The sequence below is a fragment of the Tupaia chinensis genome, unplaced genomic scaffold (assembly GCF_000334495.1).
Source record: "Tupaia chinensis unplaced genomic scaffold, TupChi_1.0 Scaffold000074_1, whole genome shotgun sequence".
Lineage (NCBI taxonomy): Eukaryota > Metazoa > Chordata > Mammalia > Scandentia > Tupaiidae > Tupaia > Tupaia belangeri.
The window spans coordinates 2,509,326-2,534,157 of NW_006159534.1; the positions used below are offsets into that span (position 1 = coordinate 2,509,326).

The 24,832-nt window shown below is 42.2% G+C and overlaps 1 protein-coding gene across 1 annotated transcript in view; it reads left to right on the plus strand.

The window, feature by feature from the left end:
• Positions 1-217: 217 nt before the first annotated feature.
• Positions 218-24,832, plus strand: part of XPR1 (xenotropic and polytropic retrovirus receptor 1) — a gene marked incomplete in the record, with an annotated part of 233,170 nt that continues 208,555 nt past the window's right edge. The window contains 1 exon segment of the mRNA XM_014583954.2: positions 218-271.

Consider the following 24,832-nt stretch of genomic DNA (forward strand, 5'->3'; position numbering starts at 1 on the left):
GCCACTGCGGCATCCCAACCGCGGCCGGCCCCCTCCGGGCCCGCCGTCCTTCCCCTCCCCCGCAGCCCCGCCGCCGGGGTAACGGATATGCGGGCGGCCGGGAGGAAGGGCATAGCCGGGGCCCGGGCTGCGGAGCGGTGGTGGGCGGCGAGCTGCAGGTGGGGGAGTCGCGGGTGCGAGGCACCCGGGGTCGCGGCGTTTCCGCGCTAGTCCTCTGCTCCAGGCTCACCCTGACCTCTCGTCCCCACCAGGCGAGCGCCCCCGCGCCAAGGTTAGGTCTTGTTTCTCTCTGCTCACCTCTCACCGAGGAATCCTCTTCTGAGATAAGCCCCTCGGTGATTTCCGTCATTCCGCAGAGCCCTTTGGCTGTTCCCCCCACTTGCCCGTGTTGACAAAGCCGTTCTAACAAGGGTTGAAACTTGACTTCGATCTGTATCACGTAAGCAGTGGTTAGATCGGTAGTTTGCAAACGTATTGTATTCATTCACCTTTTCTGTTTTGATCAGTGACTTGTCTTTTTACTTGATTGCATGAAGTGTACAAGAGTATTGGAGTCTTCGGTTTTGGCTCTTTCTGTTGTTTTGGAAAGCAGAGAAGAGGAAGGAGGGAAGAGCATTATTGAAATGTTCAGGTTTTCTGCTAAGTTTTTGTCAGCTAGGGAGCAAATTACTATAGTGTAAACAATGTACCTTACCTGTGTATTACAGAAATCATGCTCCCTCCTCCCTCCCAGTTTCTGTGTAAACAGCTTTGTAGGGTGTTTGAAAGATAGTGATAAGGAATCTCACATTTAATACCGGGGAAAGTGAAGATAATGAGCCCATTTATATGTTTATAAAGTAAGATACCTAAATGGTTTTAAGTATTGTAATAGGTTATTTTGTCCAGCTCCTGGATAGAGAAAGAGACTTAATCTGTTACCTCCAGGAATTCACATCTATGTTATGTGCAGGAACAAAGACTGTAAAATCAATATGAACACATATATGCTAGCTAGATTTTATGTTTTCAACTATTTTACTTCTCTATTTAATTTTTATATGTTTAGTGATAGGATGTTTAGGCAATAGCAGTGAATTCATTTTTTTCATATAGCCATTGTCATAAATGAACAGTGGGGAAGGGATGTAGATAGGTTAAACAGAATCTTGAAGACTATAAAACTAATTAACTTGTGACATACCATATTTGATTATTATCAGAAACAAAAGGCCTAGAATTATTAGTGTTTTCTTGCCACTTAATTTTCTTATAGTATTTTCTGGCCACATTTTGTAAGAATGAAATAAGGGACTAATTTTTCAGCCTGTAGAGTTGTTGATTTATTGTTTCTAATAACATTTGGTCAGTTTTAAGACCTTGGCTAGAGTCCAGATTATGGTTTTTATTGAAAGAAAAGAGTATTGCTCTTTCATTTTTCTCATAGTAATTTTCAGCACCACTGCTAGTTCTTCATAGAGGCAGAGGACACAAGCAAGCTGAAGCACATCCTATGCTTGTTATGTAGTGTGGGATACCTGATTTGGGCAGAAAGAATAGTAGCTGGATGTGCACTGTGATTCATCTTAAGCATTTCAACACTTAACTGTTTCATAGAATTGTATTAATTTGGAGTATCTGGGACTGGAAAGGGAAGCCTAAGATTTAGTTTGAAAATGCGATTACCTCTTGATTTGTAATGTCAGCTTTTTGGCTAGAGTAACAGTGATTTCTGGGAATCCCCATTCACAACGTCCATTTGGTTACTGTTTCTAAATGGTTGGTCAGAGGGACAACATTTGTTAGTGTATGTGTGACTTTAGTTTCTTCTTTAGGCCAATCATACATTTATTTTTTTGAAAAACTCATGTATTGTGGATAATTGAAATTTGATTCTGCAATCCTTATTATGAGACTCCTGATCTGCATACACTCATGGTTTGGTAGGCAACATGAAATATGGGACACTTTTCTTTGTAAGTTGGAACATTAAAGAAATTTTTGTAGTGTTGGAATCTTTGTGTTGTGTATTATTTCTTTAGAGTTGGTGTTATTCCTTTAAAAATGGGTAAGAAATATAAGTAAGAATCTTTAGAGTCCAGAGATTTTAGCAGCTTAAAAACTTTGGGGAAAAAGGACTTTCATAAAAGATCTGTCCGTCTTTACCAGAGCAAAGGACCTCATAGTGCATTCATATCTTTTACATGAAGATGACACTCTTAAAACACTTAGTAGAACAGATGCTTGGATTTGTTTTTCAAGCAAGTAGTGTTTTTGCCCTCATTTCCAGCCCTAGGTTGCTTTCCTATGCTATGAACCAGTGTGAACTATTCAGCTTATTTGGTTTTTATGTTTTTTGGTCTTTGTGTTGTGTATTATTTCTTTAGAGTTGGTGTTATTCCTTTAAAAATGGGTAAGAAATATAAGTAAGAATCTTTAGAGTCCAGAGATTTTAGCAGCTTAAAAACTTTGGGGAAAAAGGACTTTCATAAAAGATCTGTCCGTCTTTACCAGAGCAAAGGACCTCATAGTGCATTCATATCTTTTACATGAAGATGACACTCTTAAAACACTTAGTAGAACAGATGCTTGGATTTGTTTTTCAAGCAAGTAGTGTTTTTGCCCTCATTTCCAGCCTAGGTTGCTTTCCTATGCTATGAACCAGTGTGAACTATTCAGCTTATTTGGTTTTTATGTTTTTTGGTATATTAAATATTACTTGAAATAAGCAGAGCATTAGATAGAAGGTAAAATGTTTGTTTTATGTCTATAATTACATGTAATATTTAATTATATGCAATACATATATACAATGACATGTTGTAAGTGCTGGGTCTTATATATGTTAGTCATGATACCCTGGGGACAGTCTTTTTGCCTTCTCAGGATGCTTTCCTCTTCTGTAAAATAAGAATATAGGACCTGAGCTATTTTAAAACAATTATTTATTTAATTTTACTTGTTATTATTATTTTAAAATTTGCTATAGGGCATCTGCACTCACCAGAGAGGGAGAGAGACAGAAAAAGTGAGAAAGCAAGCCGCCAGTCTGGGACTCAAACTGTGATCTGCCATGTGGTAGTCTAGTACCTCAACCACCACCACCACCTGCTGGCCCCAGGCCAGAGCTTTTTAAGGTCCATTCTAGTTCCTAAGTGTGTGTGTGTGTGTGTTTGTGTGTACATATGTTTGTGTGTGTTTTTAAGACTGGATCTCACTATGTCTTAATCTTTCTGCCTTAGCCTCCAAGTAGCTGGGACTGCATGTCTGTGCCACTGCTCTGAGCTGTTAGGATGGGTTAGGAATTGAACCTGGGCCTCCGGTGTGACTGACTTCAGCCTGCTAAGCAGTGTCTGGTGTGTGCTATCATGGCTAGACCAAGTGAATAAGTTTTTAGTTTAATATTTAGTGGTTTTTATTCCTTGGGTTGTTGCAATTAATTAATGCTAGCAACCCATCAATATCCTGAAAATTACTAAGTTTTTACTTTAAAAATAAGTTGGGAAGACCTGGCCCCAGGGCACAGTTGGTTAAGTGCTGTGCATGGTGAGCCAGATTTCACATGGCCAGTTGTGGTTGGAATTCTGACCTGAGTGGCTTGAAATGCTCACAGCACATATGCCTGTTCATTCCTGACAGGAAGAAGGAATGGAGGAAAGAGGATTGCAGTGTAATCATGCCACTTGGAGGGTTCCCCCTTTTTCTCTCCAGTGAGTGCATGCACCCTCTTATAATAAGAAAAAAATAGTTGTGGAGATCAGTCTTCATAGACACAATAAAAAATATAGAAGAATAGAGCAACATGGAGAAACCGTGTAAGAAGATCTATTTGATCCCTTTGTGAGTTGTTTATACAAAGAATACAAATAAGCAGAGAGTATTCCTGCTTCCAGTAATCTATTTGAATGTAAATCTTGGTGCATATATATATATATATAAATGGAATGTCAATAAACACAATTTAGAATCAGTGATTGTATATTGTAGAGCTCTGTAATTGATTAATCAAAATTAACTTAGACCACTTTAAACCAAATAAACTAGTATGCTATGTTAATATTTTACTGAATATCAGTGAAAGAAGCAAATGTATTTGGTGCCTTAATCTGCTGACCTGTGTTTTCTTCCTTAGGGTCTTGTGTTTCTCAGGAGCCAGGAATAATTTTTTTTAGCCTATACAGTAGTTTTGTAAGATACTGAAGCAGAGCATTAGATAATAAATAACGAGGTCTCTAAATTACAGGATTTTATGGCTGAAAGAAAATTTGATGATTACATACCTTTTTCTGGGCAAGGAAAGGACGGTCCAGAGAGGCTAAGCCACTTGTTTAGGATTTATATGTGGCTGTCTCTGTGTATATATATATATATATATGGCTAGTCTCTTGAGTCGTGGATGTGTAAGCATAGAGTTAGGACACACTGTGTGACCCTGATGAAATCACTTCTTATTGGGTTTTAAGTTTCTTTATCTTTATTGTTAGAGAATTGGACTTGATGGCTCTAAACTCCATGTTATCCTAGGACACACCTGTAAATGTGCTTTTTAGGAGTTTATTTGGTTGCTATATATGAAGACAAAATTTAAAGGACTACCATTAATAGCATCTTTTTAAATGAATATTTCTTCAAGAATTTTTGATACATTTATTTGTTAATAGAAAGCTGACCAAATGAAAAACTCTTTTATTTAACTTAAATACAAAGCGATGGATTTGGATTAATTTTTTGCTGCAGGATTTGGGAAAAGAGAGCTTCTGAATAAATTATACTTCTCTTATTTTCAAGTATAATGAAACGTTGTTGTAACATTGTGATTTTCGTGTACAGAGATCTCCCAAGAGAATACTTGTGTTTTAGCCTTCAATTTCCCAGTGGTATTAGGTTGATTAGATAGGGTTAACTTGCTTTGCTGGAACTTGTTTGAAATTTTCAATGTGGCCACCCGATGGGGCACAAACCACACTTATTCATTCAGGCATTTCTGTATGTGAAAGTATAGTGCAATATATTTAAGAGACAAGTTGTAACTGATTATGTCAGTGAGGTGCCTGGCATTTACAAATAAGTAAAGGAATGTTGTAAAGACAGCAAGTTATAACTTTTCATTAACTTGGTAAAATGTGTTAGGGTAAGTATACTGGAAAGATTATCCTTGTCTATCCATCATTGGAGGTTAGTTTTGGATCAGCTTTTGGGTGACAGCACACATCATAAGAACTTAATCTTATTTGACCTGGGGTGACCATGGAAAGTTAGTCTTGGCTTCAGAGTCAGTTCTAGTATGAAAATCATTTGAGAGACTGAGTTGTGCTGCTCAGAGATTTTAGGTATATTTGCATTGTAGGCCCCAATGGAGTATACCCAAAACATGGAATAAGAGAAGACAGTATTGTAACAGTTGATTTTATATGTTTTTATGCTTAAGAAAAGGAAAAAATTAAGTTTTACTAATACTTAATAAATGGATTGATGGAGTACTCTTGCTAAAGAGGTCATACACAGGTATTGTGAGGGAAACAGAAGGATTGCCAGTGGGTTTTTCTTCTTTCTTTATTTTCAGCAGATAGCAGTTAATCCAGTTATGAATTCATAGCTAAATAAATTTATAACTATTATGTCTTTTTAAAAAAATTTTTGTGAGAGAGCACATGCACTTGCCAAAAGGACAGTCCCCATGGGACATGGTCATGATGCAATCCCTTCTCCGTTTTTCTACCCTGTCAGAATTTTGGGTATGCGTGTACCTATGCCCAGTGTTTTTCTGAAGCCACCAGTTCAGGACTTGAATTGCGAAGCCCACCACATGGGATCCTGCTGCCTTAAGTACAGGATCATGGATCTGACTCAGTATTACCAAGTTTTTTTTAAAAATTTAACTTTATTTATTTATTCATTTATTCGTTCATTCATACATCCATATTAGAGGGGGATGGAGTGTGTGTGTGTGTGTGTGTGTGTGTGAGAGAGAGAGAGAGAGAGAGAAAGTGAGAAAGCAGGAAAACAAGAAAGCAAGCTGCCGCCAGGTCCGGGACTTGAACTGTGATCGGCCATGTGGGAGTCCAGCACCCTTAACCACCATGCCACCTGCCGGCCCCAATATTAGTTTTAACTAAACTAAACCTATTACTTAAAAAGACTTCTATAAAGAAGCTGTAACAATACCAATAAGGCAGGTGGTGGTACAGTGGTAATACAACTGGACATATTTGGGAAAGGTATACTCTTTGAGTCCCAAGGCCTCCCTGAACTGGGCATGTGTGTGTGTATGCCTGAGCTGGCGGAGACTGGGGTGGACTGCATCATGAAGACCATGTTGGGGGTGCCCCTCTTTCTCTGTCATGGAAGAAACAAATAAATAAGCTTCAAAAAAAAAAAAAAAAAACAACCCATGTTTTATATTATGACCACACCCTATTGAGGGACACTATGTCTCTGGTGAGCACATGTACCTTTGGGAATGAAAACAAACAAACAGTAATGTCAATAATGCAAGCAAAAGTGAATAAGAAGAAAGCGATAGTGCTAACAATTGTAGTACTAGCTTTTTGTCAGCCACATTACTGCATAAATAAAACAAAACAGTGATACTTAAATAGAGCTGACAAGAAGCTTGCCAAAAAATTTCAGAATTGTCAAGATGACTCTTTGAAATAGGGTTTTATATCCATTGTCTTCCACAGTGAGAATGTGAACAGTCTGCCTTTGTGAGATCTGTTTCCCAGCTTATAGCCGTTATAATTAAGTTTCAAAATCAACTGAATCTGTAACTTTCAACCAGATCTTTGAAATACTGTATCATAGGGGGACCAGCAGATGGCATAATGGTTATGTTGCCACACTTCCATGTAGTTCACTGTGGTTCAAGTCCTGGACCTGGCAACTTAGAATTCATGCCAGGCGCTTATGTGTGCATGCCCAAAATCCCAAGAGGAGAATGGAGAAGGGATTGCAATGTGGCCATCCCCCCCTTGGGGTGATTTCTTCATTTCTGTTTCTCTGTCATGTGCACGTGCCCTATAGCAAAAATCTCTTTTAAAAAAAGAAAGATACTATATCATAGAATGTTAACCAAGTTTAAAAAATAATTAAACTTTTTTTCTAAAAGCATTGATAATTTTTTAAAGAGGGAAAAATATTTGTGTACTCTTTGTAAATGGAAAATTAAAAATTTATTTAATTGTGGGCTAGCTGCTGGTTAAGGCAGCTGGATCTCACATGGCTGACTGTACAGGAAGTGCTGGACCTGGCAACTTAAAAAACATGCTGGATGTGTGTGTTTGTGTGCCCAAAATCCTGAGAGAAGAATAAAGATGGGATTTCAGCATAGCCATCCACTCCCCACCCCCGCCCCGGGGAGTGCTTTCTCACTAGCCCCCGTGTCTCTTGTAAAGTGCATGTGCCCTATAGCAAAAACAAAAAGTTTATCCTTGTTTTACCTATTTTATTTTTTACGTTCTATCACTGTATATCTTTACAACATTGAAAATGAATTTTCCTAGTATGAATACCCTATATATGTTAGTCCAATCAAAGAGATTACCATAGACATTTTTATCAACAGATAATTTTCTGGATTTTTTTGTCCCTTAGCCTCCCATTTTCTGCCTCCTCCCATACTGTTTCTGGAATCTGTCGTTGCTATCCGTGCTTTTATGCCTTTCAGGCTTTGAGTTTCTGACATAGAGTGTGAACATTAGGTCTATATTGTACGAGTTCCCTTTTCACCACAGCCTCACCAACACTAATCATTCTTTATTTTTTAAATCTTAGCCATTCTGACTGGGGCTAGATGGTATCTCATTGTGGTTTTGATTTGCATCTCCCTTATGATAAGGGATGTTGAAGATTTTTTTTAATATGCTTTTTGGCTGTTCATACGTCTTCCTTGGAGAGTTGTCTGTTCAGCTTATTTGCCCATCTTTTAATTGGATTTTTTTTCCAGGTCAGCAGCTTGAGTTTTCAATATATTTTGATTATCAGTCTCTCACCTGAGGGAGAGTTTGCAAGTATATTCCTGCATTCCAAGGGTTGTTTCTTCAAACTTAAGGGTTTCTTTTTTTTGGAGAGGTTTTTGCTATAGGGTGCATGTGCTCGCCAGACAGACAGAGAGAGACATACAGACAGAAAGCGAGAAATCACCCTCCAGGGGGGATGGTCACGCCGCAGTTCCTACTCCTCCACTCTCCTCTCGGGATCTTGGGCACGCACGCACATGCGCCCGGAGTGAGTTTTAAGCCACCAGGTCCGGGACGCGAACCACGGTTGCCTCCGTGGGAGTCCAGCAACATAGCCATTACGCTAACTGCTGGTTCCATTCAAACTTAAGGTTTTTAATTTAGAAATCCTTGGGTTTTGGTTGGTTGGCCTTGGCCTTGGCCTTGGCCTTGGCCCAATGCTAAGGTCTCATGGACTTGGCCATAGACCCACCCTCATCTAACCTTTTTGAAACTTCTGTTTAGTCTACGGCCATACCACCCTGAATATGCCCAATCTCTGATCTTGGAAGCTAAACAGGGTCGGGCCAGGTTAGTACTGGGGACCAGCAGGTGGTGTGGTGGTTAAGGCACTGGACACTCCCACATTGCTGACCAAAGTTCAAGTCCTGGACCTGACGGCTTGTTTTCTCATTTACCCTCTCTTTCTCTCTCTGTGTCTCTCTCTGGTCAAATTAAAATAAAAAAATAAATAAAATTAAATCAATAATTCTTTAAAAGAACTTCTATTTAAAAAATTCTATGTAATATACATAATTGTAAATGGGTATAATTTATAAATAAGTATACATTTAATATATATCATAAGTAAGGATTTCAAAAGTTTATGAGAAATGAAATTAAAGTGTGAATTTATTTTGGCACAAACGTTTTTTAAATTCATGCATAGTTTTTTCATGAATATTTTGAAGACCTTCCCCCTATAAGTTGAAAGTACATAGTAAGCCTTTTCCTTTTTTATTTTGGATAGGAATGTGCCATAATAAAAGTTTGTAAGACTTTTCCAAGTTGTCCAGATGAACTAATGCTAAAGCTGATTTGTGAGTTGCCTTATATTGAACTGGCCTTTAGAACTGAGTGACTGTCAGAATTAACCAGGGTTCTTTCCCCACACATGTACCTTTTCATGTCTCTCTTTATCTAGTAAATTGCTTAAAAAAAAAAAAAAAAAAAAGGGTCGACAAAGCTCATGAACAAATGTCTTAAAAAATAATTCACTTGTTCAACAAACATTTATAGGAGGTCCACCTATTTGTTATAGACTGAGAGATCGGTCATTACTTTTTATTTCCATTACTTTGACTTGAAACACTATTATAAATTTGAACCACTTGTGTAAACAATATGTTATTTACCTTTAGGTCTGATTTATTTAGTCAGACTGAAATTTAGTAACCTATGTTTTTCTATCACCAAGCAGGTATGGATGTAAAGGAACTAGTCAGAAAATTTTTTGAAATTGTGTCTTTGGTAGAGGTCAAAGGAAAGTATAAACATAGTTTATGATTTTCGTATTTTTTGAAACAAGAGGGTTAATATATTAATAAAATATAATAATTTCTTATTTATTGAGGATAACTTATAGTATTAGAAAGACCTTAGACCAAAAATTAAGATCTGAGATCCAGTTCTATTAATGCTATGATCTGAATGTCCCTCAAAAATTCATGTGTTGAGATTTGGTTGTGATAGGGTTAAGAAGGTAAAAACTTAATCTAACTTTGGTATTGATATGTTGGACCATGGAATGAAGATTAGGATTAGTTGTTAAGGCAGGGTCACTGTGATTGATTTCTGATGGGTTTATAAGGAGAAGGAACGATACCAGACAGATATAGGGACATAGCACTTTTATTTTTTTTAAGAGCGAGTTTTGCTATAGGGCATGTGCACTTGCTGGAAAGACAAACAGAAAGTAAGAAATACCCCCCCCCCCCCCAGAGGGGATGTCCACACTGCAATCTCTTCTCTTCCCTTCTCCTCTGGGATTTTGGGCACATGTGCAGGAGGGATGGCCACACCATGGTACCTTCTCCAGGTGTCCTCTTGGGATTTTTGGGCATGCATGGATATGTACCTAGAATGATTTTCAAGCTGCTAGTTCTGGGACTGTAACCACGTAGTCAGCTATGTGAAATCTATCACCTTACTCTCCATGCCACCTGCCAGCCCTAAACCTCATCTTTAAAAATTTTTTTTTGTATACTTGAGAGAGAGAGAGAACGAACGAACCAACCCCAATGGACCACAGCCATGCTGCAATCCCTTCCCTTTCACCTCTTTACCCTATTGGGACTTTGGGCACATACACGTACATGTCTGGCATGTTTTTCAGTCCACTGGGGCCAGAACCTGAACGTCCTGGTTCGCTGTGTGAGATCAAGCTCCCTTGATCACCAGGCCCCAGGGCAGGCCTAAACCTCAGTTTTCTTCTTCTTTTTTTTTTAGTTTGATAAATATATTGGCATTTTAGTAAAGACATTCATCTAGGGGGCCAGCAGATGGTGTAATAGTTATGTTGCTGGACTCCAACGTAGTCGACCATGGTTTGAGTCCTGGACTCAGGGGCTTGAACTCACACTGGGCGTGTGTGCGTGTGTGCCCAAGATCCTAAGAGGAAAATAGAGGAGAAGGGATTGCAGCATGGCCGTCCCACATAGGAGGTGACTTTTCACTTTCTGTCTCTTTCTTTCCGGTGAGCACACATGCCCTATAGCAAAAAATCTCTCTTTAAAAAAAAAAATGACATTCATTTTAGTTGTTTTTTTCTCCCATCTTGACCTTTGGTTAATATCATTTGGGTCAAGAGAAGAGTGTGTAGGAGAGGGATATTATTTTTAAAACACAATAAAATGGACAAAAATGGATGGTTTGCCAATATAAAAGTTAAATTCATGTATCTTGATACAATTAAATCATGTAAAAACTAGTAGTTACGTGTATCTTTCCATGGGACTTACTGTAAACTTAAATGCAGTGAACACAGTGTTAGGAATATATGTGTGCTGCTTCTTTGGATTGACTACCTATTACAAAATCTTAGTGAGAAGTTACCAACAATGTAATAGTCTGAAGCTGACTCCAAATTTAGCTTTGCAGGATTTTTCAGGGAAATCATTACAAGGTGTATGTTTTAGTCTGCAGCCATGCTTGTAAACATGTCTTTAACTACCACATTAAAAAGGAAGTTCATATGTAAAAGAAAAATAGAAAAACACACTACGATACACAAATCTAACAAGTATATGTGGTAGGAGAATACATAAAATATGCTTAAAGATGTATTTTCTTTCCTTTTCCAGTACCTACAGTGTGCTTTTGAGAGGCCACCGGTCAGTACATGTATATGTAAAACAAGCCATGTAATTGTACTAGTAAGAAATCCTGCAGTAAAATCAGTCCCAATTGAATTTCATAAATTAGTAACTTAAAATACTTATACAAAGTTACAGAAAGTCCCTCTTGTTTCCATCTTCATACAGTGTTAAATTTTTCTTTTTGGTGTTTATATCTTTTAAAAAACAAAAATAACCAAATGCTTAAACAGTATATATGTACATAGAAATATTTGGTGAAGGTTTGGATTTTTCATGATTTGCCTCAAGTTCTGGTGGAAATGTTTACAGGAGCTAGTTAATAATCCAAACCAAGAGAAGCACATTCAAAATACTGATTTACTTTGGTAGCAAATGCTTGTTCTTTGAAGCCTAATGAAGGTAGATAAGACCTATTAGGGTGAAGTGGGCTATTTCAAATATTCAGTTTAGGGATCAGAAAGTGGTGCCACCGGTGGTTGCAATGGTCTCTCATGTGGTTGACTGCAGTTTGAGTCTCGGACCTGGTGCAGCTTGAAATTCATGCCGTGCATGTATGCATGTGTGCCCAAAATCATGAAGAGAGAATGGAGAAAGGATTGCTGCATGGCCATCCCTCCCTGAGGGCGGGGGTGAGTTCTCCCTTTCTGTCTCTCTCTTTAGTGAGCACATGCATCGTATAGTAAAAAAATCTCTCTCAAAAGAAAAAAATACCAAATATTCAGTTTACATAAAAATTTTATTTATTTATTTATTTATTTGAGAGATTTTCACTGTAGGGCGCGTGCGCTCGCCAGACAGACAGAGACATAGAGACAGAAAGCGAGAAATCACCCCCCAGGGGGGATGGTCATGCCGCAATCCCTTCTCCTCCATTCTCCTCTCAGGATCTTGGGCACGCACGCACACGCGCCCGGCGTGAGTTTTAAGCCACCGGGTCCGGGACACGAACCGCGGTCGACTACGTGGGAGTCCAGCGACATAGCCATTACGCTAACTGCTGGTTCCCAAAATTTTATTTATTTTTTGAAAAAGAGCTAAGTTTTTGTATCCACTGATAATGCAGTATGTACTTTATGATGACTTGAAACCAAACAAATGCCCATAAGGAAAAAAAAAAAGCAGTATTTTATCTAAATTTACTTTCTATCAATAGTTCAGTAACATTTTCATTCCAACACTGCACTCCCTCTCTCTCTATGAAGCTGTTCCTGGGAGGCAGATAGTTTAGCTAGTGAGGAAGTTAAGAGAGTAGCTAAGAGAGTAGCCAACTGCTTATGGTTTTAAATAGATAATACATTTTGCTTCCCTCTTAATGTGCTAAGAGCTGTGTCTAAAAAAATATGCAGTTCTTAAAAAGGTACCATTTTTGATTTATTATTTTTAACCTTTGGAAACTAATCACATGAAACTGCAAAATTAGTAATGTCTTAAAATCTGTATATAAAACACAAATTACCTCTAATTTCAAACTCTCATTTATTAGTGTACCATTTAATCTTTAAAATGAAAATGATAAAGTGAAAAAGTGGCTCCAAAGATGGTCTTATACCATTCTTTTAAGAAAGGAAACTGTTCCTTTTAACTTTATACTCACCCCACACCCCAATTTCAAAACACGTTATTTAATTGTCTTGGTCATGGACATTTGAAGTCTAAGGAATGGGCTGACCATGCAAGAAAACAGAAATGCAGAACCTTTATTGGTAATGCTCCTGGGCAAGGTACACTGGTCTGATGGGTGGGATTTAGTGATTTTTATAAGGGTATAGGGAGGGGGGGAGGGTCTTAGAGGTAGAAACAGTCCATGTATGGTAAAGTTTCGGGGGAGAGCAGACTACTGTGTCACGTAAGGTTGGGTGCCGTGTGCAGAGTAGAGTGCCATGTGCAGAGTAGAGTGCCGTGTGCAGAGGAGAGCGCCGTGTGCAGAGTAGAGCGCCGTGTGCAGAGGAGAGTGCCGTGTGTAGAGGAGAGCGCCGTAGATCTGAATGCAGCACAGTTCTGATGACAGACTAGATGTGGGTTGCATTAACCGACTGTGGCATGGCGTCCAACCCCCACATTCCAAGCTGCACAGGCCTCTGGCCTAACATCCCAACTGTTTTGGTGTTATAGGGTGCCATTTGATCATTAACTACTTCCTGTTGAGTTGGGGTGAAGAGGAGAAGTTGGGGGCTGGGGCCTTGGTGGGAACATGTGTGTAGGGATGGAGGAGCATTTGGTTGACAACCACCTGGGAAACTTCTTGGATTCGGCTTCGGAGGAACCTGAGGAAACAGGGTGTAAGCATGAAGAGAAGGCAGATGAGAATTAATGGTCCTAAAATAGGGGCAATCCCGTGATGAGGGTAGATTGTCACCAGTCTGGGAAAAGAGAAGTGGGCTGTTGCGGTTGGAGCTATAATTCTTTGCTTAGATGGCTGAGAACATCGATGTTTTGTTCACCCAGCCCTGCCTTGTTGACATAGTAGCAGCATTCTTCCCTGAGGAACAGACAGGTGCCCCCTTTTTCTGCCATCAGTAGATCTAGGGCACATCAGTTTTGAAGAGCTACCTGGACGACTGAAGTGATTTGTCACTGGAAGTTGGCCAGGGAGGCAGCCAAGGCCTCAGTGGCTAGCTGGAGTTTTTCCTCTAGGTCTTGGGAGGTGGAGACGCTGTGGGCTAATGTTCCTACCCTCCTACCTCCCCTCCCCCAACAATTCCGGTGGCCATGAGGGAGGATGCTAGTGACATGCCTATTATGATGGGAAAGAAGACCACTCTTTTAGTGTGGGAGTCCATGGAAGAGAGAAAGGCCAGCAAGAGGAATTCAGCCTGACTGTACAGGGTTAGCAGTGGGACTAGGGTTACTGAGAGACAAGGGAAAGGGGAGGAGGAGCTGATTAGTTTGGTTAGGGTGTTGTTACACCCAAAAAAAAGGTGCCTGGAGGGGCACACAGTAAAAAGGAGATTGGGATGGACTGATTACACAAGGTGTCCGAAGAGCTGATGAGGCATTGTTGGTGTAACATGCTGTCTGATTCAATTGACCTGTATTTTGAACAATGGGATGTTTTGTAGTGGGCTAAAGGAGGGCTGTGAGGTGGTACAGGAAGCACTTGTGAAAGGGGTTATTGGAACCGCTGTGAGGGGAGCCTGGCCTAGGTAGGCACAGAGAAAGCAGTCTGAGAAATTGTCCATCCCTGTGGAGTTGAGGAGGAGGCTCCCTGTTGGACTAAGGGTGGCCGGAAAAATGGGTCCGTCTTACCAGCCTGTCCAGCGTGTATTTGTTGATTTAGGGAAACTTCATGTTTCTGAATGTTTGTTGATTGGTCTTTTAGTTAGTTGGTCAATGGTTTTGGGGATTACTCTTGTTTAAGTCTGGTAGATCCGATGGCCCCTAATGGGGAGGAACTGGTGGCCCAGAGATAGACTTTTCCCCAGACTCCACCTATTACCCCAAGGGTCTTTGATGCTGAGGTAGAGCCTCGACCATTGGTGGTAAGGAGGTAAGTGTCTTGTAGTTTGTTGTGGGAGTCTAGTTATATGACATGAGTATGGCAGGTACTGTAAGGGCAACCCATGGGTATCTACCCATCAATTGTGACAGGATTCTTTGGTCTGATCAAAGGTAAAGCAAAGGGCTGGGTTGGACCATCCCTGAGTGCATTTTGGCAAAGGAGATGGGGATGGAGACATGTGACTGACAACCATGTGGTTGGCATTACCCTGTGGCCAGGAAGTGAGTGTGGGTGTGACCAGCAGACATCCAGGACTCTTGTTTATAAAAACACCAGTGAAAGGGGGTTAGAGCTTAGGCCTCTTTGGGGGAAGAAGGGGAGGGGTAGGAGAACGAGGAGTTTTCAGGGGAAACCTGGTGAGACAAAGTTTTGTGGGTCCCAAAACCTGAGGCTTCCAGGGGCTGGAAGGGGGTGCCTGTTTGAGCTTAGCCACTGTGGGGGTTGTGTGTGTGACAGTGTGAGGACCCATCCAGTGAGGTTCTAACGAGTGATGGTGAAGTTCTTTTAGTAGCATGCTGTCACCTGGCTGGAGAGGGCCGGGTAAGCACTCTGAGACTGAGGTGGATGGAGTGAGGGTTGGGAGGATGTGGTTGGAATGTTCATGGAGCAGCTGGCAGAGGAGAGATGAGGAGAGGGGGTGAAACTGGACCAGGAGGTCGTGGTTAATGGGAAAGGGCCTACTGGATAGGATTTCAGATGGGCTTAGGCTCATGGGATTTCCGGGAGCCACATGCAGGTGAGTGAGGGCTAGGGGGAGGAGCTCAGGCCAGGAGAGACAGAGCTATAGAGAGTTTGGTGAGATAATCCTTTAGAAAGCTACTGGCCCTTTCAACCTTACCTGAGAATTTGGGGTGATAAGGGATGTGGAGTTTTCAGGGAATTTTGAGGGATTCAGAGACCAGTTAGATGACTCTGGAAGTGAAGGCTGACCTGTTGTTGGACTGGATGGTTGTTGGAAGGCCAAAGCACAGTATTATGTGCTCCAGGAGAACAGTTGTGACTATGTTGGACATCTCCTTTGAAGCAGGGTAGGCCTCAATCCAACCTGAAAAGGTGTCTACTAGAGAAAGGAGGTATCAGAAGGTTTTTTGTCTGGGTTTATGAGTGAAGTCAACCTGCCAGTCCTCTCCTGGTTGGTGGCCGTGGAGTTGGTGAGTGGTGACACAAGGGTGTAGGCCACCTTGGGGGCTGATGGCTGAGCAGGTGGAGCATGTCTAATGTATATGCCAAAGGGCCTTGTGGAGTCCTGGACAGTGAAAGAGGGCCTCAAAGAAGCGGAACAGTGCTTTTGGGCCAATGTGTAGAGACTGGTGGACTTCTGTGAGGATGGCAGAGGCCTGTTGTTGGGGGAGAGCAATTTTGTTATGGAGGAAAATCCACCTCTTTTCCCCAGCTGTTCCCCCCGTGTGAGAGGAGGTTTGCCCGTTCTTTGTTGGAATAAAGAGATTTAGCCGAAGAGTTTAAGAAGGGGGTGGGGAGTTAAGCATGAGGCTATGGTCTCCTGCATTGGCCTGGGAGTTACTGATCACCACTGGGTTCCTTGAGCCCTGGTGGCTCCGTCAGTGGACTATAGCGACCTCTGTTGGGTGCTGGAGGGCCTCTAGGAGTTTTGTTGTAAAAGTAGCATTAATGACTGGCAAGCCCTTAATAGTGAGGGCAGAGTGAGAATGGTCAATAAGGGAGGTGTATTTGAAATCAGTGTAGATACTGACTCGTTAGACCTTTGAGAGAGTGAGGATGCGAGTAAGGGGGGAGGGAGGGAGGAAGAGAGACGGTCTGCAGAGGAGGAGATCGTCTACATACTGTAAGAGGGTGCTGGGGGCAACTGGGCAAGATGCAAAGTCTCCAGCGAGAGCCTGGGCAAAGAGGTGGGGACTGTCTTGGAAGCCCTGGGGAACTACTGTCCAGGGAAGCTGTTGGGCAGAGTGTGAATTGGAGTCCTACTAGGTGAAAGCAAGCAGGAAGTAGGAGTCTGAGTGGAGGGGGATAGTGAAAAAGGCATCCTTGAAGTTAAAGACTGTGAAATGAGTGGTGTTTGGTGGAATGTGGGACAGGAGGATGTATGAGTTGGATGGAGAGGAATGACCGCCTCATTGATGAGGTGGAGGTCCTGAACTAGGTGGTAGGCCCTGACCGCTTGCGGATTGGAGAGTCTGTAGGAATGAAGAGTCTGCGAGTGAGAAGTTGGGTGATAATAGGCTTAAGGCTCTTACGGTGTGTTTCAGAGATAGGGAATTGGGGTTGGGAGGGAAACTTGGTGGGGTCCTTCAGACAAATAAGAATTGGAGTGTGATGGGAGACCACAACCAGTTCAGAAGTGTCCCAGACAACAGGGTTAACTTCTTCAGGGGGAAGAGGGAAGGAGGGAGAGCCAGAGAGGTCAGAGGCAATGAATGAGCAGATGAGAGGGAGGAGAAAGTGAGTGGCAGGGGCTGCAGCTGGAAGTTGGAGGGTAGCTCCCAATTGGTGAAGGATGTCTCTGCCCAGGAGGGGGACTGGGCATGATGGCATAACTAGGAAGGAAGGAGTGTGAGAAAGTTAGTCCATCTATATGGCAGGCTAGGGTGCCTGTCCGAGCTGGGCAGGAGGGTGTGCCATCTATTCCTATGACCAAGATCTGAGAAGGAAAAAGTCACTCCGAATGGGACGGAGTAGGTAACCCCTGTGTCCACAAGAAAGGAGATGGACTTACCTGCTACCTGTAATGTTATCCTCGGCTCAGCAAGGGTGATGGGGGTCTTTGAGTCTGGGCCTCTTCAGTTGGCAGCTAGCCCCAACAGCTCCCAAGAGGGGACACCTGACTGACTTGTCCCCTGTGTAGAGGTGCTGGGGATAATTCACCATTGAGCAGTCAGTTTCTCAGTGACTAGGCTGTTTGCACTTAGGGCATGGCTTGGTGGACGATCGGGGCAAGGGCATTGTTGAGCCCAGTGGCCTGTGTTCCTGCACTTGAAGCATGATTCCAGGGTAACAGACTTAGATGAGGAAACCCCATTCTTGTGCCCCTGTGGGGGCCACTAGCCTCAGGGCTGCTACTAGGGCCTGGGTTTGGAGTGCCACCTTGTGGCGAAGGCGGGCTTGGCGTTCAGCCTCAGCTGCTTCCTCCTGGGCATTGTAAACCTTAAATGCCATTTAGGGCCATCCTTTGCCCGTTTAAGTTTCTTACAAATATCAGGCGCTGACTGGGTAATAAAGTGAGATGCCAAAACTGTGGCCCCAGCCGGTGAAGCAGGGTGTAACTGTGTATAAAGGGTTAAGACCTCTGTAAGGCGATTGAGGAACACAGCTGGGTTTTCATCTGCCCCCTAGGTGATTTCCCGGAGTTTGTCAAAATTGACAGTTTTGTTAGAGACAGCCTGCATTTCAGCCAGGAGGCACTGGATCATGTAGTCTCAGTTTTTTGGGGCCAGAGTTTCCTACCTGATAGTCCCATTGAGGGTCGGTAATAGGAACAGCTGCTTGTCCAACTGGTAGAGTCATGTCGACTAGGCAAGCTTGGTTGGCATGTTCTTGGGCTGTAGCCTGGACTCGTTCTCTCTCATCCACAGTAAGGGTGGAGGACAGGATTACATAGAGGTCATGCCAAGTAAGATTATAAGCCTGAGTAAGATAGCGGAACTCTTTGATAAAAGCTGTGAGGTCAGCAGAGAAAGAACCAAGTCTTTTTTCTATTTGTGATAGATCTTAGAAAAAGAAGGGAATGTGGATGCTGACTATAACCTCCGTTCCCTCCACTTCCCAGAGAGGACAGAGAAGGTTAGAACTGGGGGAAGGGGTGGGAGAAGGGTGAGAATGTGAGCAGGTATGTGAACTAACTGGAGACGGGTGAGGAGGGGATGGGAGTGAAGGACATGGAGGAGGAGGAAGAGGTGGCAGTGAAGGTAGGAGAGCAGTGGGGGGGACTGGGACTGGCGGTGCCGAAGTGGTATGGTGGGGGACTTTGGGGGTGAGTGGGAAGGAGGGTGAGGTAAGAGTTTTGTGTGATTCGTCTATAGGAGAGAGATCGGCCTCTAGGAAAGGTTTGGTCTTAAATTGTGGGGGTCTGGTTGCAAGAAGGACTTGGGCAATAGTGTAGGAGTTGCAGGGGGAGGGGTGGGAGCACAGATCCCAAAAGGCTTGGGCATATAGAACCTCCGACCATTTGCCTACTTTTCGGCAATAGTTATCCAAGTCAGTGAGAGTATTGTAATCAAGTTCCCTCAGGAGGCCATTTGGACCCATTGTCCGTAACATATTGTAGTCAGACCACAGTGGAATGGAGTATCAGCTGCTTGTGGTGGAGATCCTGAGCAAGTCCTGATTTGGTGAGGTTACAGAGCAGACAGCCTAGGGGCATCTTAGACTCAGTGACAGACTCAATATTACCCATTGTGTCTGGGACTCAAGTGAATGGAAAAGGGAGAGGTGTCCCAGATCTCTTTTTGCTCTCACGGAGCAGATTGGGGGATGGGCAGCAGGGGATTGAGACGTCTCCACAATCACCTGAGCTCCAGGAGTTGGAGGGGACCCTGACACAGCTGTGTTTTGGGACAGGGAACCCAGAGGTTTGAGTCCTGGAAACCATGGGCAAGCGGACTTACACTCAAAAGGCCAGGGCAGGTGTTTAGTCAGCGGTTTGCAGGTCGATTCCTGGTTCAGGGGAGGAGAGGCCCTCATGGGGACTATGGGACACAAAGCTCCTCCCGGGTTTCAGCACCAAATGTAAGGAATGGGCCAGCCACACAAGAAACTAGAAATGTAGAGCCTTTATTGGGAACACTCCTGGGTGAGGTTCGCTGGTCTGACAGAGAGAGAGAGAGAGAGAAGGGGCAGAGAAGACGCTCCCTAGGGCGAGATTTAGTGATTTTTATAAGGGTAGGGAGGGAGAGTGTCTTAGAGGTAGAAACAGTCCATGTATGGTAAAGGGAGAGCAGACTACTATGCCATGTAAGGTCTGGTGCTGTGTGCAGAATAGAGCGCCATGTGCTATATCCTGGTTAGATCTGAATGCAACACAGGTGTGATGACAGACTAGATGTGGGTTGCATCAGCCGACTGTGGCATGGTGTCCATCCCCACATCCAAGCTGCCCAGGCCTCCGACCTAACAAGCAGGATGAGATTCCACTCCCATAGCTTCTGGTTATCAGAAAACCTGTGCTTTCCTTTATTGAGGAGTTTGATCCGGCTTATGTGGGCATATCCCTTCTATATTCCTCACCTTCATCTTTGCTTCTGAGGCATTTCCTTTGGTTCATTTATCTTCATCTTCAGTAAAAGCCGCTGCTACAGAAAAGGTTTTGGACCAAGAGTTCGAATAGTTTCTTTAGGCTTACTTGATCTAAATTTGATGGACGTGGCTGGTGTTATCTTTGCAGTCTGACTACTGATGGCAAATCCAGAGTTGGAGATCTTTGTAGGCTTTGTTGGAGGGTCTACAGCTGCTTCTTCAGCTGATTGCTTCTCAGTGCTGTGAGTGAAACTTCTCCCTCCATTACTCTGGTGGCTCCAGCTTGCTGTGGCATTTCAGGCTTCTGAAATGGGGACTGCTTCTTCCCCATTTCTCCATCCTGTTGGGCACCCATGCACACACATCTGGCATGTTTTTGAAGCTGCTAGTTTGCTTGAATCATGGTCAGCCATGTGGCATTTGTCTCTCTTAATTACTAAGGTTACAGGGCTTGCCTCTGAATAAACCTCAATTTTAATTACCCATATTTAGGTATTTTTTTCTCTTATAAGCAACAGAATGGATTAGAAGAGTCACTGTCAATTCATAAATAATTAGTGAATATGTGATTTTTGGAAGATTGAAGGACTGAAAGGTAATCATAAAGTGGCAAGTGTTTAGATCATTGTGTGAGTGTTACTTATCTAGGTGAAATTGGTACTTAGGAATCCATATGCCTTATGGGTTTCTTTCTATACTTTAGAGCAGTAGTTCTCTAACTGGTTTCAAGACCACTTGAAACTCTGAATTATTTAAAATTGTAATGTCTATTGATGTATTAGGAATTAAAACTGAGAAGTTAAAACAGTATACAAGCATACCTACTGGCAATCACAGATATGATGTCACTTTTCATGTAGCCTCTGGAATGCTCCTTTGTATAGAATAAGTGAAAAATGTAACAAAGTTGTAGTATTATTATGAAATTAGTTTTGACTCCTTGGGTTCCCTGAAAGGGTTTTGAGGACCCCTTATGGTCTTTGTACCACACTTTGAGTGCTGCTACCTTAGATTCCAGGGCTTATTTCAGAAAGTTTTGTGATGGCTTGAAAAAAGGCTCTATCATTTTATGAAGTTTTATGAAGTACATAAGAGCATAAAGAAATTCCCTGGGTGAGGATTCTCTGGTATTCGCCTCATAGCAGAAAGACAATAGAGAAAGAATGTTGGCTTCCCAGGATTTCTTCTGATCCCTGCATGCACTCTCCTTTTTCCTTTGAATTGAATTAATGGAAGTGTAATCCACTTGCCATTAAGGAGAAAGGCATGGGTGTTTACTGAGCAGTCAGGAACAGGGCGTCAGATGCTTTACATATCTCATTTTATCTTCACAATGGTTTTTCAGGATAGATGATTAATTTTCTCCATTTTACTGTTGAGGAAATCTAGGCTTAAAGACATTAGTTTCCTCAAGGCAATATACCTAGTAGTTAGGTAGAGCAAGAATTTTAAATAAAGTCTGGCAGGCTATGGAGATTTTGCTTTTATATAGAAATTATAAATATCAGCAATGGTATAGTAGAGGCAATGACAGCAACTGTGATTTTTCTGAGTGCGTAACTCTTGTCAGGCACTGTGGTAAGCACTTTATAAACATTTCTCCTTATAGCAAACTGTCTAGGTAGATTTATAGATGGGGAAACTGAGTTTCTTTTTTTTAATTTGCCAGAGGGCACTTGTACTCCCTGAAGAGAGAGAGAGAAAGAAAAAGAGAGAAAGTGAGAAAGCACCCCCCAGGGGGTCTCTTTTCCTTCTCTCTCTCCTCTTGGGATTGTGGGTACATGCGTGTGCGTGCGTGCATGCGCGAACACGGTAAGTGTGTTTCTCAAGCTGCCAGGATTAGTCAGGGTCAGTCAGCCATGTGGGATCCAGCCACATTACCCATGTCGTGGGCTGGCTCAGAGATGGAGTTTTAGGACCATTAAGTAACTGATTATGTTGATACCACTAATTGTGGATAGCAGAGCTGAGATTGTAAGAGCCCAAACTAATTCCTATACACTGTTTATGAAAACTGAATAAACCCATCAAGTACCCATGTATTTAGGTGGTTTGACCTGTTCCGTGTTAAAGTAATGGCTGGGCTTTTAGTTCTAGGTCTTAATCTGCATGATTTGAGGCAGTAAGAGTGTGATATAGTCCACCTCCGTTAATTTGTATTTCCCTCAAGGTGTCAGTGTGACTCCTACTGGACAAGCCAGCTAGTAAATGAGGACCTTATGAAGATGAGTCATAAGAAAAAGGTGATGAGTTATAGGCGTAAGGTTAAAAGAGGAAGGTGAAAGTAGACATAGCTCTTGCTATGCCACAGTTGTGGCTCTTGGCTTCTAGATTATAGATAATGGAATGTTAAACCTCTAAGGAACTTCAGAGGTTATTTAGCCCAATTCCCTTTTATTCTTAAGTGGGAAATGAAGTCTGGAAAGGTTAAGTAATTCAGGTCAAATGAGTTGGTTAGTGGCTGAGTCAACACAATCACCGTGATTAATTACTCATTATTTGTATCATATACTAGTATATTATTAACACACACACACAGAACAGACTCTGAAACCAGACTGCCTAGGTTCATGTTCTAGCTCTGCTAACTTACTAGCCAAGTTACTTCAGATAAGTCACTTAATCTTTCTGTGCTTCAGTTGCCTCATCAGTGAAATAAAGACAATAGTACTTATAAGACTGTTATAAGATTGAGTCAAAATATGAAAAGTGCCTGACATGTAGTAAGAGCAATATATCTGCAGTTAAGATTATTTCTCTCTGCAGATCTCAATGGTATATTAGATAATGATTAGTTAACAGTATCTTTGTGAAGAAAAGCCAACTTCAAAGCTTACCTCTCTAAACTTTTCTGATATAGAGAGTACTTGAGAAAGAGAAAGAGAGAAGTACCCTTGATAGGTCTCATCACACTGAGATCCCCTTTGCCTAGCCTTTTAGCTAAGACACTCACCTGGTGTGTTTCAGGTCAACTGAGTTGGTGATCTGAACCTGTGGTCAGCCATGTGGCTTTTAGCACTGCAGTTCAGCATGCTGCCAACTGCATCATCAAGGCTGGGCCTAATAAATTTTAATATCTACTTTTTAAATTTTTTTAACACCAGAAGTCAGGATTATGTCTTACAAGTACTGTCATTGTTTAATTGGCAATTTTTTTTCATTCTTAGAATTACATAAAATAATAGGGTTTAATATTATTAGTCTTAGATTTGCTGAACTGCGTGGAAGTAATATATAACATTTACTTGAGTGCTTACTGTGCGTCAGGCAGAGTAGTAGGTACCTGTCACATCTAGCATCTAGCACGGTATCACATTTTGCATCTTAATTTTTTGTTGAATGAATTATCTCATATGAGCCTTATAACTGGCCTATTGCTATAGGTGTTTGTCCCATTTTATAAGAATGTGGAGTTTTGTATTTAAGTGTCTGTCCAAGGTCACACAGCTACTTTGTGGTAGAGTTAAAATATTGGGGACCAGCAGATGCTATAATGTTTACGTTACTGGACTCCCATATAGTCAGTCAACCATGGTTCAAGTCCTGGACCCAGCAGCTTCAAACTCATGCCAGGCATGTGTGTGCGCATGCCCAAAATCCTGAGAGGAGACTGGAGAAGAAGGGATTGTGGTGTGGCCATTCCTGTGTGTGAGGTGTGATTTCTCACTTTCTGTCTGTCTCTCTCTCTCGTGAACACACCCACCCTATAGCAAAAACCTCTCTCTAAAAAAAAAGAAATCAACCTTGGTCTAACTCCAAATTCCATTGTTTTTATCATTATGTAGGTTTTTCGTACTGTGGTTCCACTCAAGTAGAAGAGGGTTGAAGAGGAAGGATAGCTTTAAGAGAAATTTGGTAGAGTTACCTGTCTGGATTTTAGATTCAGGCACTAATAAGTCCCAATGGAATTTAGTGGTTAAGTACTGTGCCTATGTTAGCTGGATCCTAAATGGCTGATTATTGTTTGAATCCTGGCCCTAGTGGCTTGAGAGACCCACCGGGCATGTGTGTTTGCAGGCCCCAAATTCTGACTGGATGGAGAATAGAGGAGGAAGAATTGCAGTGTGACCATGTTCACTGGGGGGTGCTCTCTCTCTTACCCCCTCCTCTCCCTATGGTGAGTACACATGCCCTCTGGCAACTAATAAAAAAAGGAAAAGAAAGGGCCAGCAGAGGGTGTGGTGGTTAAGGTACTGAATTACCACATGGCCAAACGTGGTTTGAATACTACAGCCAGTAGCTTGAAAATTATGCCAGGCACATATGCATGCATGCGAAAAAATCCTGAGAGGAGAATGGAAGAGAAGGGATTGTGTTTTGGCCATCCCCCGGGGGGTGATTTCTCATTTTCCCTCTCAATGAGCTCATGCACCCTATGGTAAAAACCTGAAAAACAAACAAGCAAAAAAGAAACAGAAAAAATGCTGATAGAATTTGAATAGAAGGTGTATTTCAAGTTATTGTGTTGCTTGGAAACACCATTTGACTAGCTGACCAGAAGAAGCCTCAGAGAATCTTTACCTTGGTGAATTTACTATGTGTAGGTTCTGATCAGAATTTGTTCTTCTAGGGATCCTGGATTGATCCAGGGGTTTGGGCAATAGTATAATGGTTTATCAGAAAGTGATTGATGTAATTACATTAAGAAACTTGCAGAGACTAGCAGTTAGTGTAATAGCTATGTCGCTGGACTCCCATGTAGTCGACCGTAGTTCGAGTCCCAGACCTTGTGACTTAAACTCATGCCCAGTGCATGTGCGTGCGTGCCCAAGATCCCGAGAGGAGAATGGAGGAGAAGGGATTGCAGCGTGGCCATCCTCCCTGGGGGTGGA